The sequence below is a fragment of the Pyrus communis genome, chromosome 5 (genome assembly GCF_041283825.1).
Source record: "Pyrus communis isolate YQ-2024b chromosome 5, ASM4128382v1, whole genome shotgun sequence".
NCBI lineage: Eukaryota > Viridiplantae > Streptophyta > Magnoliopsida > Rosales > Rosaceae > Pyrus > Pyrus communis.
In genome coordinates this window covers 30,565,839-30,583,994 of record NC_142569.1, presented here as the reverse complement: position 1 = coordinate 30,583,994, position 18,156 = coordinate 30,565,839, and the positions used below count along the sequence as shown (strand labels likewise).

Here is an 18,156-nt window from a genome sequence, read left to right as displayed (position 1 = left end):
ACTAACTTCCTCACTAGTCATACCTAGAATGAAAAATTAATTTGAATTGGTCACATGCATAACAATTCTAAAAAACAAATATCCATTCAAAATAATTTTAAGTAGTCAAGGACATAAATTATTTAAAAACTTAATATCGAAAAAACAAATCACTAACAAATAATCCAAACATAAAGGAAAATTGTTCAAAATTAACCAAAAAAACAAAAGGGGGTTCAGCCACTACTGTGGAATTCGGCCCCTATGTGTTATTTCAACTAAAAAATAGTTTATGTTTAAGATTCTAATCTCCCATAGGGGTGGTATCCTCTTGAAAGTCAGAAACCTCCATCTTGGTACTCTCCAGTTAGTCCACTTGCACAAAGTTTGATTTAAACTTCTTACGACAAGAATGATATTCAGCTACAACCTTTTAAGGAGCACGGCAAACACAGGAGCAATGGTCATTTGAACCACATCGATACCACATGTTCGCATCCATGGTTTCGAGTGCTTTGCCTTTATTCTTGAAGTTTGGGGCCTTGGGAGATAGGTTAGGGCGCTTCTGGGCTTTATTTCCTCCCTTAGATGGGCCTTAGCTTTGTTGACCTCGACGGGGTGGATTCTGGCCGTACCTACCACGCCTCTTTTGGCGTTTTGGGCGTTGGTTCGTGCTATAGTGTGTTCAGGCACATCAGTCGTCCCATTAGGTCGAGCTTGATGATTTTTCATCAACAATTGATTCTGCTTTTCAGCGAGAAGTAAAACAGAGATCAAATCTGAAAACTTAGTGAATTATTGTTGCAGGATAATGTTAGTAGCAGAGAACGTCGAATAGGTCTTCTCTAGGAGATCCTCTTCGGTTAAAGTCTCGTTACAAAACTTGAGAAGTGATTAGATTCGACAAACTTCACAATTATATTCATTCACAGACTTAAAGTCTTGGAAGTGCAAATGCTACTAGACATGTCTTGCTTCAGGCAATAAGATGTCCTTTTGGTGATCAAAGCAATCAACCAAAGCGATCCATAGTGCTAGTGGATCCTCCTCAGCAAGGTACTCGGTTTGCAGTGCGTCATGAATATATCTTCAGATGAAGATCATGGCAGTGGCTTTCTCAGCTTCACCAATTGGGTTGTCCATCCCATCTTCGATGGTGCGACACAAATTCTTTGCAATAAGGTGGAGCTTCACATCTTAGACCCACCTGATGTAGTCCTTTCCAGAGACCTCTAAAGTGGTGAAGTCGAGTTTGTTCAAATTCGACATGTTCCTATCACAAAATAAAGGACAAGATATGATTACTGTAATGGAGAAAGAAAATCAATCCATTCACATAGGAGTAGAACATTCAAGTTCTAATAGACATGTATTGGTTAAAATTCACATGAAAAAGCTTCGGGCTTTCATGGGTGATGTTTTTAAGGAAAACTTTAGGTTTTCAAATAAGGCTTATTTATAGAAACTTCAGGTTTCGAAATAATTATAAACTTCAGGTTCATAAGTTCCTGTAGACAAACGCAAATATATATACAAAAATATACAACAAGAAAATATGCAAATAGAACTTCAGGTCTAGAATTATAATTGAATTAATTATTTGGACTTCGGGCCAAATTTAAAGGGTGGGTGAAAAAATATAAAACTCATTGGGCCTAAAAATAATTAGGCAATTAACCTCAGGGCCCAAAATAGTAGGCCAAAGTCCACGGGTGGGCTAATCAAATAGGTGCCTGCGTCCCAGGCCCAAATATTGAGCAAATTTGTTCTCGGGTCGAGCATCCAGGTTGGCTCAACATCACAAAATAAATGGGTTGCATGCGCAAACCAAAATAAGGTCCTGTGAAGGGCACGGATCAACTGTGACGCAGACACGAGAGCTTGAGAGAAATGGTAGGAGCCTAGAAGGGCTCAACTGGTTCTCGGCCCGTGTCATCACCAAAGCCTAATAGGCTGGTGATATAGGTTAAGACTCTTGGCACAAGCAGGCCCAAAAACAAGGGTGTTGTGCAAATGGACCAAAGGGAATTTGAGGCGCGTTGGGGCTTGGGTTGGATCTTTAGGCCACCCTAATAGCGCTAGGTGTGGGGATTCGCTGGAGCTGGTCAATGGCGCTGCTTCAGGTAGTGTTCCACAGTCGGTGCAAGCCATTCGTTCATTGGAGAACCAAAATTGGACGACAGAGGTGAAAACTCGACGTCGGGGGGAGGGGGTGGGGGGTGAGAATCGAAGGGATTTAGTTGAATCTGATTAAAAACTCACAAAATTCTTCTGGAATTTTGAAGATCGTTGATGAAAACGATGAGTTTTATCCAAATCACACGACTGCCAGTTGTGTTTCATCGGAAAAATCGACGAGGAAAACCCAGGCTTCAGGCTGAGGGTCGGGCTGGGGACGATGATGCCTCAAACGCACCGTTTCGATTCTAGGCTTGCAACCTTGAGTTTCGTGGCTGGGATAGGCTCGCCAAGTCGACGCAGGCTGTTGGCCTGATGCTGGAGGCGGCGCGGCTTATGGAAGCCGACGGCTCTTGATGAGACGGGAATGGTTTTCTAACAAAGCCTTAATTTAATTTTTTTTTTCTTAATTCCAGATTATGGAATTTAATTCAATTTGCAGGCATATTCAATTCAAATATTTTAATGCATGGACATATATTTGATGCAATTCATGGCAATATCAAATTCACATAATTCAACAATTATGAATATAATGCAAACATAATCTATGTAGAATCTAAAATTCGAAAAACGTAAAGTTGGGTCATGCATTATGGTGAATGTTCATGCTATTAGGGTTGCAAAAATATCGAGATAAAAATCGTTGTTTTGGAAGAACCTGATTGCGTGATGATATGGATGAATTGGTTTGATACAGAAAAGTTCCACGTCAGATTCCTAAGCACATCAGTAGGAGTGTGCTGATAACATGTTGTGGCCTATTTTATCTAACAAAGGGAACAGGGGCGGCGACAAAGAGAAAAGAGAGATGTGTTTGTAGAATTGTGTAGAGGAATGTGTGTGTTATTCCCTCCTACGTAGTGCCTTTATTTGTAGAAATAAGAGGGAAAAGAAATCCTTCATCCCTAAGGAATACAAGTACATATAGGAAAGAATAACTAGAATCAAATCTTATCTAAGATTTACACAATCACACTTACAGTAGGAAAGTTTATAACATAAGTCATATTCTACACTAATTTTTGGAGAAATTAGGTTCTCAAGGTCATTGGGTTTTAATAAGCGTCATTAATTATTTCAAAAATAAAATTTTCTTACATGTCAAGATAATTGAATTTTATTTCTAAATATATTCATTTAGTTTTTTTTTTTTGTCAGACGATAAATTTTGTTAGATTAAATGTTAGATTAGTCACCGATGAGGTTTGAACCCATTTTTAATTTGCAACCCTTTTTAAATTTGTACGAATTTTCTTTTAAAGTTTAATTTGTACCCATATATTAATTCCTTTTTGTCCCTTATTTTTTAAACTTTTATTGTACTCATAATTTTTTTTAACTTTTTATTTGTACCCATAATTTATTTATAATGTACCCATTTCTCTTTACAAATGTACCATTTTCTTATATGAAAAATGTATCCTCTTTTTTGTTGTAGGTACCATCTTTTAGGTAAAATGTACCCATTTTTTAATGTAAAATCTATTTATTTATTTTAATCTAAAATGTACCATTGTTTTTTATATATATAAAATGTACCCATTTTTTGTTATATAAAACTTGCCCCTTTTTTGTATAAAATGTATCACTTTTCTGTAGTTAAAATGTACCCACATTTTTATATAAATGTACCAATTTTTTGTATGGCAACTGTAGCCAAATTTTACTATATAAATGTACTCATATTTTATAAAAATAAAATAAAATCCCAATTTTTTTATATGACACATCCCGACCAGGAATGTCCACTAGGACTCCGAATCAAGCTGTGCTGGCCGACGCTTGGAAGGTGACGAAGCCATAAAGTGTAGTGATGTGGAAAATGTGAATAAATTTAAACCTAAAAGTGCCTAAATACAAGAGTGCGCTGGTGAGCGGGAATGAACTCATTTCACATGTGACGTCAGAGCATAAATAAAGTACAGTAGAGTGGACTGAGAATTATACCCATGGAGATATCCACATTTACTAAGATTTACCATGAATCCTCATCGATACGAAAGTTCAGCTACTAAAACCTAGAAGGGCGAAAAACAGAAGGGTAAGTGGGCATAAAAATAAATATTTATAAAAACCAATTTTTTTTTCTTTCTAAACATACTAACCCCTTGCTATAAAACAAGTATAGTTTTCTGAAAATCATATTACGTATAAGTATGAAATCAAATGCATTCCAACAATAAATCCAGAAAATATGCCACAACAAAATATCTCAACGACAATAAGAATATAATCATGTGCTAAATAATCTATACTAGCACGCAAGTCGGAGTCACCTAATGTGACCTGTACGATTGCACATTTGGCTCATCAATCTATGCTAACACACGAGTCGGAGTCACCTAATGTGACTTGTACGATAGGTTATGCGTGGGTCACCTACGAGTGAAGTCACCTAATGTGACCTGTACAACAAGCTAGCACCTAACTTGGATCCAAGGCGAGCGTGTGGTGCAGGAGGTGAACAATCACGTGAAGGTTGGCCCTGACCTGGGGCAGGAGTACTAACACCAGGGTGCAACAATGATGAGCGAACTATATGAGTATAAGCATGCCATAATGATGCAATTATTCCTATCAAGACAACAAACTTACCTGAACTTACCTGCGTGTCCCGTAGCATTTCATAACAATACAATATTCATAAGCAGGTAAAAATGCATATGAATATGCCATATCAATATATAAATCTCCATCACAAAACAACTTTTTTAAAACTAAATAAATTGTGGCATAACATGCATAAATCCATTTAAATGCATTTGTGGAAACTATAAAGTTTATATATATACGAAAACAAAAAGCCCACTCATTGATACGCAGTAGGAACGAAGCCTATGAGCTTTGCTTGACCCCGTACTTCCTCAGGATACATTTCACCTATATATGAAATTACTAATTCAATTAGTTTAATAACACATAATGAAAACTTAAATAAAACCCTCATAGTTTACTCAAATATAGGGTTTAAATATACGAAATCGATTTACTCGACGTCACAGACCTACACAAATTGATAGAAAGCCAATCGAAGGCCGGACGCGCCGCCACGTGCCACCTAAGGCACGGCCCTACGCTCCACCACACGCTAGCATAGACTGACGGAGGCCCTAACGACCGTTAAGAATATTCCGTTAAAGTGACGGAATATTCTATTAAATGGTAACGGCGTTACCTGACGCCGTTAGGATATTCTGTCAAAGTTGACAGCATATTCCGTCATCTTTTCCGGTGGTCCTTGCCGGTCACCGCCTTCCACCGTCCTTAGTCGCTAACCGCTGTCTGGTTTTGCTGGAAACTGGTTAAAAATTCAAACCTTCATATCTTCTTCATTTCTCAACCATTTTTCACAAATTTTAAATGGAAATGAAGCTTATGAAGAGTAGAACATGATTGTACCTTTTGGAAGTCCAAAAAGTGGACGGAGATGGCCTGAAAATGGCTCGAAAGGTTCGAGTTAAACTTTAACTTCTCGAAACCTTGTGTTTCGAGGTTGTTTCTTCTTCAAACCTTCACTAAAGACCTCGGGGAGTTGAGTGGAGGCCTTTAGACTTCCTAAAAACTTGTAACTCGCTCGTAACTCGTTGGGAAAAAACTAAGCCAAGTCAGACCTTCCGAGTTCGATGTCCAAAACTCGATCAAAACGTGATCTGATGGTATGGTTATGCTCATGGGTTCAAGGGGAGCGCGATCATGTGGTTTTCAGGTCACATTTGTGAGGTTTTGGTGCTATTTGAGAGAGTTACAGAGTGAGGGAGTGAGAGAGAGGGCCTTCGGGGGGAGAGAGAGAGAGAGTTTGAGTGCTTTGATTGGGGGATAGATTTTTGGGAAAAATATGATTGGTTGAGTGAGAGTGATGGTGACGACTTTTGATTGGTGGTGCGGAGGGTTTCATGGAAAGTGATTGGTGGATATGTGAGGTGAAGAGAAGACCGGATCCACCAATTAGGGAAAGGAAAGGATTTTGTACAATTTAAAATGTACAAAATATGCCTCTTTGACAGTGTTTTCGACACTGTAAATTTCTACGCACGTGTACAAAAATACCCATGGTCAACGTACTTTAATGGAGCGTAACTTTTTCGTTATAGATCCAATTCGGGTCTATCTCGCGCTTACGTGTTCGTAACGACGAGTACTAATTAAGTACAGAACTAGATAAAAGAAACTGAAAGCCGAAAACCACGTCTACGTCAGGTTCCACTTTTGTCCCAAAAAGGGGTAATTGTCAAATTACACCAACGGAAAAGAAACTACAGTGAAAATTAGGGACCGGTCGTCACATTATATATCTAGAATGCCAATTTTGAATAATTGAATTGGTAGTGTAAATGAAAGCAAAAAAACGGTTGAGCCTTTATTGGTATTATTGCATCATTTTTATTATTATGTTATTTATATGGCAAGAGAGGAACTTCGATTAAAAATTTAAAATGCATGAGGTTTGAGTCTATAACATAATAATAAAATAGACTCAAACCTCATGCATGAGGTTTGAGTCTATAACAATTAACAATTAGTTTCGACAAAAAAAATAATTAACAATTAGTAACTAGGGACCGCAACTGAACCTAATTTTTATTCTTTTAGTATAAACTTAATGTTGCTTTTAAAAGTCTAAATTAATTAGTGGTAGGATTTTCCTGACCAATTTGGTTGCAAACAGAAAGTAGTATTCTGTAACTGTCCTCCTATGAGGCTGTTAGGATAATTAATTATGTTATTTATCAGGCTGAGTTAGGAACGTCTGATTAAAGTAGTAGTAAACGTTTCCAATTTGCCAGTTTCTTTCTTTCAGCGTTTTAACTTTTTTTTATGTGTTTTTCTAGTTAGGCTGCCGTGTTCCTTCACGACTCTGATTCTCTCCTATATAAGCTAATGAATGTTATTATTATCATGTATCGAATTAATCACAAATAAATATCATCTTTATATTTATATGAGTCAAAACCTTTTACCAAGAGACAATTGGTAACATTTTTATTTAATTAGCATGACTGATTCGTTATTTAACATTTGATTGCAGAAATATTCAGTGTTTATTATGTTTTCATCATATTATCGTTACAGACAATCAGTATTTAATTATATTGTACTTATACCATGAATTAAATATTTGAACATGTGATATGTCATTGAAACATAGAAGGTGTGTTAATTTCGACCAAGAATTTCTTCAAACTGATATAGACAAATAGCAAACTGATACTATATATTCCCTCTAGCAGTGAATTCATGGCAGGAGTTTTAATACAGCATTTGTAACGTTGTTGTCTCTCTTAATTTTTTGAAGCCATAATACCATTAAACAAAACCAGTTTGAAACAAATCTCCAAAACATTCTGATATATAATTTGTTGAACATTTCAAAAGGAATTCTACAAAATCCGTCCAATCTGTTAGTAGGATTTCAATCCAACCCATCGAATCATCAATTATGCCTGTGATCGAAAGCTCGAAGCAAGGACATGTTCTTTCGTTTCCATTTGGCGGCCACATTGAGCCCCTGCTTAACTTGGTGTGCAGGCTAGCTAACAGTACATCACCAAACATGTGTTTTTCCTTCCTCAGCTCAGAAAAATCAAATAACCTGCTGTTTTCAGAAAAATCAAAATCCAACATTCCCAGCGATATTAAACACTACAATGTCTCAGATGGTGTGCCGAAAACTCATGTCTTGAAGGGCCATTCAATGGATGCAGTGGAGCTATTCATCAAGGCCACGCCTGAAAATTACAAAATTGGAATAGAGAAGGCGGTGACAGAGACAGGCAAGAAGATTAGTTGTTTGATTACAGATGGATTCTTGGTCTTTGCTGGAGAGATGGCTCAAAATTGGGGTGTTCCATGGATTCCTCTTTGGATACCCATGCCATGCACCCTCTCAGCTCACATTTACACTGATCTTATCCGGCGCGAGCTCTTTCAAAATTATGTTGGCCTCGATAGTGATAATCAGATTGATTATGGTGATTTGCACAAAGATAAGACCCTGGAAATTGTTCCAGGGCAGTCCCCAATGCACATTGCAGACTTACCTGAAGAAGTAGTTGCATGTGATTCACTTTTGTCACAGATGCTAAGTCAAATGGGGCAAAATGCTGCACCAAATGACAGCTCTTTTCTTGAATTCCTATCAAGAGATAAATCCCACGCTCCTGAATAACGATCTCAAGTCGAAGGTTCCCAAGTTACTCAATGTAGGTTTTCTCACCGCCTCGTTACCAGCAGTCCGAATGCTTGCACCATCAAGTTCGGATTCCACAGGTTGCCTTTCATGGTTAGATGAGCAACCAGCTTCATCTGTGGCATATATTTGTTTTGGAACTATCGGCTCTCCAACTCCGAATGAGATGATAGCTTTGGCAGAGGCATTGGAAGCAAGCGGCGTATCATTTCTTTGGTCCCTAAAAGACAATTTCAAGGACCTATCACCAAGCGCGTTTGTCGAAAGGATCACAAACAAGAATGGAAAAATTGTGCCGTGGGCACCCCAAGCTCAAGTGTTGGCTCATACTGCCATCAGTGTGTTTGTTACGCACAGCGGGACAAATTCTGTGTATGAAAGTGTTGTAAATGGGGTGCCAATGATCTGCAGGCCATTATTCGGAGACCAAAGAATGAACGGGCGGATGGTGGAGGATGTGTGGGGGATTGGAGTGAAAATTGAGGGCGGAATACTCACAAAGAGTGGAGTGCTCGAGAGCTTGGAGCTGATTTCGGGAAGTGAACAAGGGAAGAAGATGAGAGAGAAGGCAAGAGCCCTCAAAGAGATTGTAGCAGAAGCTGCTGGGTCTTTGGGGAGTGCTGTACAAGATTTTACAACTTTGGTGGATGTAATTTTTGCATTAGCGCAGAATACATGTCTTAGAGATATTCAAACTCCACTGTATAAACCCTATTTTTGGGACAAGTGAAGAGTTTAATTTTTTTGGGAGTTGAAGGTGGTTTACTTTGGGGAATTGGCAATATACATGTATTTAATACAAACATCATTTTAACGGTTAGATAGTAATTGTATTAAACATGTATAATCACATGATATTTTTGACCGTCAGATAACTTGTATCAAATATATGCAAATATTGTAGTCAATCTCTTAATTTTAAGGCTTTTCTAAAATAATTGGATTATTAGAAAAATGATTAAAATATTTCTAGTATCATTTGAAGTAATGAATACCATAAAAATAGAAGTGATTACAAGTTGGTATCACTTTACAAAATATCTGAGTCTCAAAGGGTTGAGCACCTTAAATTGCTAAAGATGAGTAATTCTTATCATGTAATTCTTAAAGCTGATTCGAATGTGCTTTTAAATGTAAGCCCTAAATGTAATGTATGCACTTTGACAAATTTTGCAAGTGTGCGGTACACGTGCACACGCACACGTAAATACCATTAATTGCCACGACGGGAAAGTGGAAGAAAATTTGTCGGCCTCTCACAAATGTTAAGGTGATGCTATCCACACAAATGAGACTTGTCAAGAATCTTTGTCGATACGAACTTTCAACAGTTAAAATCTGGAGGGGCGCAAAATAGAAAATGTGAGTGGGCAAAATCAAAGTTTTTGAAAACACATTTCTCTTTTTAAACATAATAACCCCTCACTATAAAACATGTATAGTTCTCAGAAACAAAACATTGAGGATGTGATTGAGGTCCAAAGTGGACAATATCGTGCTACGGCGGAGTCGAGCCCGGGACAGGATGTGACAGTTTTTGATATTGGTGGTAATTTTAAGTGTTTAATTCTTCATGTAATCCATGTGATCCCTAAAAGATGAATACGAACTTAGAAGCTTGAATAACGCATCAAAAGCAAGATTAAATAATTATCGATGTCGTCAAAATCACTAAAACAATAAAAAAAATATGAAGTCTTACCTCATATGAAGCTTCCGAAACATCGATTTCGTGTTTCATTCATCAAAAATAATTTTTCTCAATCAACATGTTTATAGTTTCACTGGTTAGGGTTTTATTTAACAATGAAGGGTTGGAGGGGTTTTGATACTTGAAGAAAGTAAATAATACGTTAAAAGTGATTTGAAGTGTATATAGAATTTTTTTTTTTTTTTAACCTAATAAGGTCAAAATTGTCATTTCATAGTAAAGTAAATAAGTCATTTAATACTAAATTTAATGTAGGGTGCATTCAACATTTTATAGGGTATTAATATAAAAAGCCAAACAAAATCATAATTTAAAAAAAAAAATTTGAAAGAGAGATGAGAGGGTAAAATACAAATATTACCGTAAATATTAGGATATGAAACGGATTTGTTGGGACTTGGGAGGTGGAATTTGAAAGGCTGAAGTAAAGAACAAGTAGGCCTAGCCCCATCCTGGTCCCTTCTTTTCTCCGCCACTGTAGGTCGCGCTGATGAAAAATAGTTTTGTTTGTACACTTTAGTGCTTGATCCTCCATTCTCCTAACAATTAATAATTTAACTTATTAACGTTATTGTTCGAAAAAAAATATATATATAATAAGACTCCTAATATATTTTGTATTTATGTTTATACTCGCTTTTGCACTTTCGGTCAATTCATTTTTAGGTCATTGAACTAGAGCAAGCTGGGCTAAGTTTAAAACTTAAAATTTAAATTTTATTCCAAAGATTAGAATAGGTCTAAACGATGTAGAGATTGAGTTTTGCAAAAACCCTAATCGATGAAAATTTTAGTCCATCATTGAATTAAAATTGAACGTCAACATCACTCAAAACTAAAAGTAAACCTTAAACGATGTAAAAATCTAGTCCATCTTTTAATTTTGTAGAAACGAAAATAGAAAAGCACAAGATTTTGCTATCGTTCTGTAAGTTGCAAACACAAAGTTAAACCCCAAACGAAGAGAGTATAAAACTAAACGATCTAAACGTTTAGTTTTTTTCTCTTTATGATCATTCATAATCAACTCAAATAATCTCATCTGCACAATTTATTAGGAGAAGAGCCTTTATCAACTGAAAATGTGTGAAAAGACAAATTTGCCCATATGTTCATAACTTAATTTTGATACGAAGTTAAATTAAGTAGCAACTTATGCCTCCAAGGTTGGTGGTGACCATTGCTGGGATTGTATAGGACCTAAATTTCTTTTCAATATTCTGATGGATGATGTAAACTTATCGATTAGAATTTAATAAAATCTATCCATTGACAAAAAGAAACAAAATTATGGATAATTATTACAACTTCCCCACCACTGCCCCCTCAGCCACAATCGTTCAACTACAAATTCTTTCTTTTCTCTGTCTAGCTATGTATATCAAAATTCATCTTTCACCAAAAGCGCATACTGGGTTTCCAAGAAAATTAGATGAAACATGAACTAATGCATGCATGCTAGAAGAGAAGCAGATGGTGCAGCAGACAGATTGACGCATTCGATCGATCTACATTTTTCGTTTGGTAATTAAGTATCTTTTCTAATCCTTTTACTTCTATCTATTCAAGTTCTCTTGCCCTAATTTTACCATTTAGTCTACAAATAATGAAGGTTATAATTTCGTGATTGGGAATATCTTTAAAGCTCTTTTTATTGAAAATCAACCCAATCAAACAAAGAATCACAATCAAATTCAATCAAAGATTCTACAAGATAATTCTAACATATTACACATACCATGGCAATCCTCACACATGGCCCGATATCTTTCTATAAATACCACAATCTCCACTAAATTCTGGTAAGCTTTTGCTATGCAATTAAGTCCTAAAGTATCTTCTTTTCTTTTCTTTTTTATAGAAAAATTGACTTAGGCATCAAGATCCATTGACCAACCCATCCCCCCTCCCTCCATGGGTGCGTGGCTTTGGTCTTTGATCAAAGGAGTTTAATCATTTTGTAGGTACAAATTTGCAGACAGATTTTTGTTACCAGAGTATTCATTCGATTTTGATTAAGGACTCATTTGGAATATTTTTTTATTTTTTTGAACAAAGAAAATAATTTTAAAATAACTAAAATATGAATTCGAATTTGATTGAATCCGTCCTTCGAAAGGATCAAATTAACAGTAGAGAAAGAAGAATTGCTGCTATTGTTCCGTCATCAATATGACATTACGAATTGGTGGATTCATCAGCTACCACTGACATAATTTGAATGAGATCGTGCACGAAAATTGGAAAGTGGTAATCGTTGTGATCAAAAGTTTTGTTGGTAATATTCGATTAACCCAACAGGCAAAGCGCATATCGACAATGGGATTCCCCCGATCAAAGCAAAGTTATAAAAGCATGGGTAGCTAATTATATAGACCAAGGAAAGATGACTAGGTGCTTTTTGAATGAGTGAGTGCTTTATATCACCTTCATCTATTTATGGTTCCAATAATTTGGCAAACAAAGCGTGCAAGTTAACAATCTAAGAAAAAGTAAGGAAACATTGTTTTCTTTCTTTCTTTTTTTTTGGACATTTTGCAAGATCATGGGCATACCACATTGTAATCTCATAATGTGGCATGTCATTACGTAAAAATTGTGACATTATGTGATAAAAATGTGAAACAACTATTGTAGGAGTTTTGAGACCACTCGTCCCACATCGGGCAACAGTGGTTTTTCACTAGCCTTTATATAGGCTTATTCCTTCTTCTTAGTAATTAGAACTTGGACCATTTGGAATGAGGATTGAGGTTTGGGCCACTAATTGTGTGGATTAGGCTTGATGATTATACTATAATATTAATATAAATTAAAATTAATCTGATCAATTAGTTTTAATTTCGAATTAAGTTTTTAATTAAATTAATTAAAAACGTTTTGATTAATAGACACAACTCTTTGGAAAGAGAGTTGTATGTCTTTGGAAAGAGTTGTATAGCTTCAGATACATCCAAAAGGTGTTTGAAGAGGTATGAAAGAGCCTATATAACTGGAGTCCTCAGTTCCATCAAAAATTATCTTTCTTCCTCCTTGTCTTCCGTACAAAATTTCCAGAGAATAAACACACAAAGCAATTTGCTAGAGTTCTATAATCCAGTGCAGGTTGTAGAATTAGGTAGTTGTATCCTAGTCGAGCAGACGTTGTAGAACCACAAGCACACGAGTGGGACGGAAATACTGTTCGAAGGACATAGCGTTTGCGCTAGCCTCTACCTTCAATTCATTCAAGTTAGTATCATTTTAATTTTTTGTAATTATTCTGTAATTGCATTCTGTATTGCAAGTATTTTTTTAATAATAAAATATAAGTATTTCGGTTCTGTATTTCTGTTATTTTATTGTTTCTAAATTGTTCTCTAACAATCTTCGAACAGTATGGAACAATCGGGAACTAAACCTCATTATGAGAAGCCTGAGAAATTTAAGGGCAGAGACTTCAAAAGATGGCAGCAGAAGATGCTGTTTTATTTGACAACCTTGAATTTGGCTAATGTTCTGCGCGAGACTGTACCTACTGCAGATGGAGAAAATATTTTTTCTGCAGAAACTTTAACGGCTATAGATGCCTGGAATCATAATGATTTCCTTTGCAGAAACTATATTCTCAATGCATTAGATGATTCATTGTATGATGTCTATGTAGTATGCAAAACAACCAAAGAACTTTGGGAATCACTTGAGAAAAAATATAAAACCGAGGATGCTGGTTCGAAGAAATTTGTCGTGGGAAAATTTTTGAACTACAAAATGGTGGATTCCAAGTTCGTTGTCTCTCAAACTGAAGATCTCCAGAAAATCATCCATGACATTCATGTTGAAGGGATGGTGATCAATGAGTCTTTCCAAGTGGCGTCCTTTACAGAAAAACTGTCACCTTCTTGGAAAGAGTTCAAGAATTATCTCAAGCACAAACGTAAGGAGATGACCCTTGAGGATCTCATTGTAAGGCTGAGAATAGAGGAAGATAACAAAAAGAATGAGAAGGGCCTGGTTTCGAGTATGGAAGCCAAGGCAAATGTTGTTGAAGGAAGTTCATCAAAGCAAAGGCCGAAATTTCAGAAAACCAAGAAGAAGGAAAAGAACTATGCCCCTGGAGTGAAAGGCAAGGACTTCAAGAAAATCAAGGGAAGTTGCTGGGTTTGTGGAAAGCAAGGCCATAGGGCTCAAGAATGTCGTCATCGAAGGGATCAAGATGCTGGAGGTCAAGGCAACAACAACCGCGCAAACCTGATTGAATACAATGTGGATGCCCTGGCTGCAATGATTTCTGAAATCAACCTTGTATCTGACCACGCTAATTGGTGGATAGATACCAATGCAACTCGCCATGTGTGTGGTGATAGAAATATGTTCTCTTCGTACCAGAAAATCGAGGGAAACGAGCAGCTGTTTATGGGAAATGCATCTGCATCTATTGTGGCTGGAATAAGGAAATGTGTTCTGAAATTCACTTCTAGAAAGGAATTAACCCTCCTTGACGTGCTGCATGTCCCCGATATAAGGCAGAATCTTGTTTCTGGTCCTATCCTTAATAATAAAGGATTCAAACTAGTTTTTGAGTCCAATAAGTTTGTACTAACTAAAGGGGGAATGTTTGTAGGGAAGGGTTACCTTGCTGATGGATTATTCAAACTAAATGTACTTGCTAATGATATGAATGAAATAAATAATGCTTCTACTTATATTGTTGATTCGTCTAATTTATGGCACTCTAGATTAGGACATGTAAATTTTCATTCTCTTTTTAGAATGCATAATTTAGGTTTGCTACCCAAAATTGATTATCTAGATAATGTTAAATGTGAGACTTGTACATAATCGAAATTTGCAAGTCAAAGCTTTAAATCAGTGCATGAAAAGTCAACTGATTTATTCGATTTAATTCATAGTGACTTGTGTGATTTTAGATCATAACCAACTCGTGGTGGAAAGAACTATTATGTAACATTTATAGATGATTTCAGTAATTATTGTTATGTTTATTTACTTCATAGTAAAGATGAGACCTTGAATATGTTTAAGACATATAAGGCAGAAGTTGAGAATTAACTTAACAAGAAGATTAAAGTCTTAAGGTCCGATAGGGGAGGAGAATATGAGTCTCATGCCTTTGCTGAATTTTGTGCCACACATGGCATAATTCATCAAAGAACAGCCCCTTATACACCACAACAAAACGGTGTTGCCGAACGGAAAAATAGGACTTTTAAAGACATGATCAATTCTATGTTGAATAGCTCTGGGCTTCCACACAATTTGTGGGGTGAAGCTTTACTTACTACAAATAAAATTTTGAATCAAATTCCACCTAAAACGAGAAAGGAGTCACCATATGAATTATGGAAAGGAAGAACCCCAATGTTTAAATTGCTTAAAGTGTGGGGTTGCCTAGCAAAAGTACAAGTCCCATTGCCAAAGAGAACAAAATTAGGGCCTAAAACTATAGATTGTGTTTTTATTGGTTTTGCATCTAATAGTTCAGCTTATAGATTCTTAGTTTTTCATTCCGAAGTAAGTGATATACATGTCAATACTATTATAGAATCTATAAATGCAACATTTTTTGAGGATATATTTCCATACAAAATAGGCAAGTCTAATTTATTAAAAAGTAGATTACATGATGATGTATATGAGGTTAATGACGAACCTAGAGAACATGATGATGGCTTATCCTCATCTAGAGTTCAAGAAGAAGAAGAACTTGAACCTAGAAGGAGTAAAAGGACAAAAATTCGGAAGAACTTTGGGCCTGATTTTGTGACCTTATTAACCGAGACAGAACCTCAATCATTCAAGGAGGCCATGTCCACTCCTGAAGCTCCATTTTGGAAGGATGCAGTTAACAGTGAGATAGATTCCATTATGCAAAATCATACATGGGAATTAGTCGATTTGCCCCCTGGCAATAAGCCAATTGGGTACAAATGGATCTTTAAGAAGAAATTAAAACATGATGGTACAATTGACAAATATAAGGCTCGTTTGGTAGCTAAATGATACCATCAAAAACATGGTTTGGATTTCTTTGATACATACTCGCCTGTAATGAGAATTACGTCAATAAGATTGTTGATTGCTATAGCTGCACTCCATAACATGGAAATACATCAAATGGATGTAAAGACTGCATTCTTAAATGGAGACTTAGATGAGGAAATATATATGGAACAACCCAAGGGGTTTGTGGTTAAAGGTCAAGAACACAAAGTTTCTAAACTTGTGAAATCGCTATACGGGCTCAAACAAGCTCCAAAGCAATGGCATGAAAAATTTGACCATATCATGATCACACACGGTTTTAAGATAATTGAGTGTGATAAGTGTGTCCACACAAAAACTCAAACTAATGCTTACGTTATGTTGTGTTTATATGTAGATGATATGCTTATAATGGGAACTAACAAAGAGATAATAAATTGGACCAAGAAGATATTGAAATCAAGTTTCGATATGAAAGATCTTGGATTAGCTGATGTGATTCTTGGTGTAAAAATAAAAAGAAACCAAGAAGGATATATTCTTACACAACCCTATTATATAGAAGCTACACTTAGAAAATATGGTCATTTGGAAAGTAAAGATGCAATTACTCCTTTTGATGCTTATAGCAAACTTAAGAAGAATATAGGAGATGCTATATCTCAATGAGAATACTCACAAGTTATTGGAAGCCTTATGTACATAATGAACTGTACAAGGCCTGATATAGCATACTTAGTGAGTAGACTGAGTAGACATACATGCAATCCTGGGCATGATCATTGGGAAGCTTTAATTCGAGTATTGAGATACTTAAAGTATACAATGAATTATAGATTGCATTATACAAGGTATCCTCCTGTGCTTGAAGGATTTACTAATGTGAATTAGATATCGGATAGTAATGATACAAAATCCACAAGTGGATATGTATTTACTTTGGGAGGAGCAGCAATATCTTGGAAATCTTCTAAACAAACATGCATAACCCGATCAACTATGGAATCAGAATTTATAGCTCTTGATATGGTTGGAGGAGAAGTTGAGTGGCTAAGACATTTTTTGGAAGATGTTCCCATATGGCCTAAACCTGTAACGGCAATATGTATACACTGTGATAGTTTAGCTGCACAATATCGAGCTAAAAATAGTGTATACAATGGGAAGTCTAGACAAATTAGATGAAGGCATAATACTATAAAGCAATGGCTCTCTAGTGGTGTAATTTCTATTAACTATGTTAAGTCAAAAGATAATATTGCGAATCCGCTTACTAAAGGTTTGTCTAGAGTGCAAGTTAAGCATACATCAAGGGGAATGGGTTTAAAGCCAATAGAGTAAAATAAAACTGCCAAACGGAAACCTAACCTAGTTGATTGGATATCCCATGGTCTAGGTTCAATAGGCAAACTGGTTTGGCTAGATTCAAGAAGAAACACACTTACATACCCATTCCTATGATGGAAGAAGTGTCGTGACTGCTGATGGTGTAGGATACATTAGTTTAATGATATTGATACTTGTAAATCAGGTGGAATAGTAACAGCCTATTCTTAATCAATATCACCTATATGAGAGTAAATGTGGGGTCACATTTATGAGAATTACATGGCTACATTCTCTAAAGCTCTCATGAATCCAGGATTTGTTCAGGACCAAGATGAACACAAACGTATGAATTTGCAAAGTGTTGGTGTGACATATGTTTTGCTTATTGTCTTGGTTTACTGCGGAGATGAACAGTTCAAGATTTTATATTCACTGCGTCATCTAGTAAATCCGATAAGTATATACTAAGGTAGGTTCAAGTCCAAAAGACACCTCTCCTGATGTATGTCACATCTATTGTTTACTCTTGTATCTTAGTATTTCTAGGACCAAAGAGTTGTCTCAAATGTGGGATATTGTAGGAGTTTTGAGACCCCTCTTGTCCCACATCGGGCAACAGTGGTTTTTCACTAGCCTTTATATAGGCTTATTCCTTCTTCTTAGTAATTAGAACTTAGACCATTTAGAATGAGGTTTAAGGTTTGGGCCACTAATTGTGTGGATTAGGCTTGATGATTATACTATAATATTAATATTAATTAATATTAATTAATCAAGACAAGGG

The 18,156-nt window shown here is 36.1% G+C and overlaps 1 pseudogene; it reads left to right on the top strand.

Moving 5' to 3' along the window:
• The first annotated feature begins 7,597 nt into the window (after positions 1–7,597).
• On the top strand, positions 7,598–9,077 carry LOC137725042 (anthocyanidin 3-O-glucosyltransferase 7 pseudogene; annotated as a pseudogene).
• Positions 9,078–18,156: the final 9,079 nt, after the last annotated feature.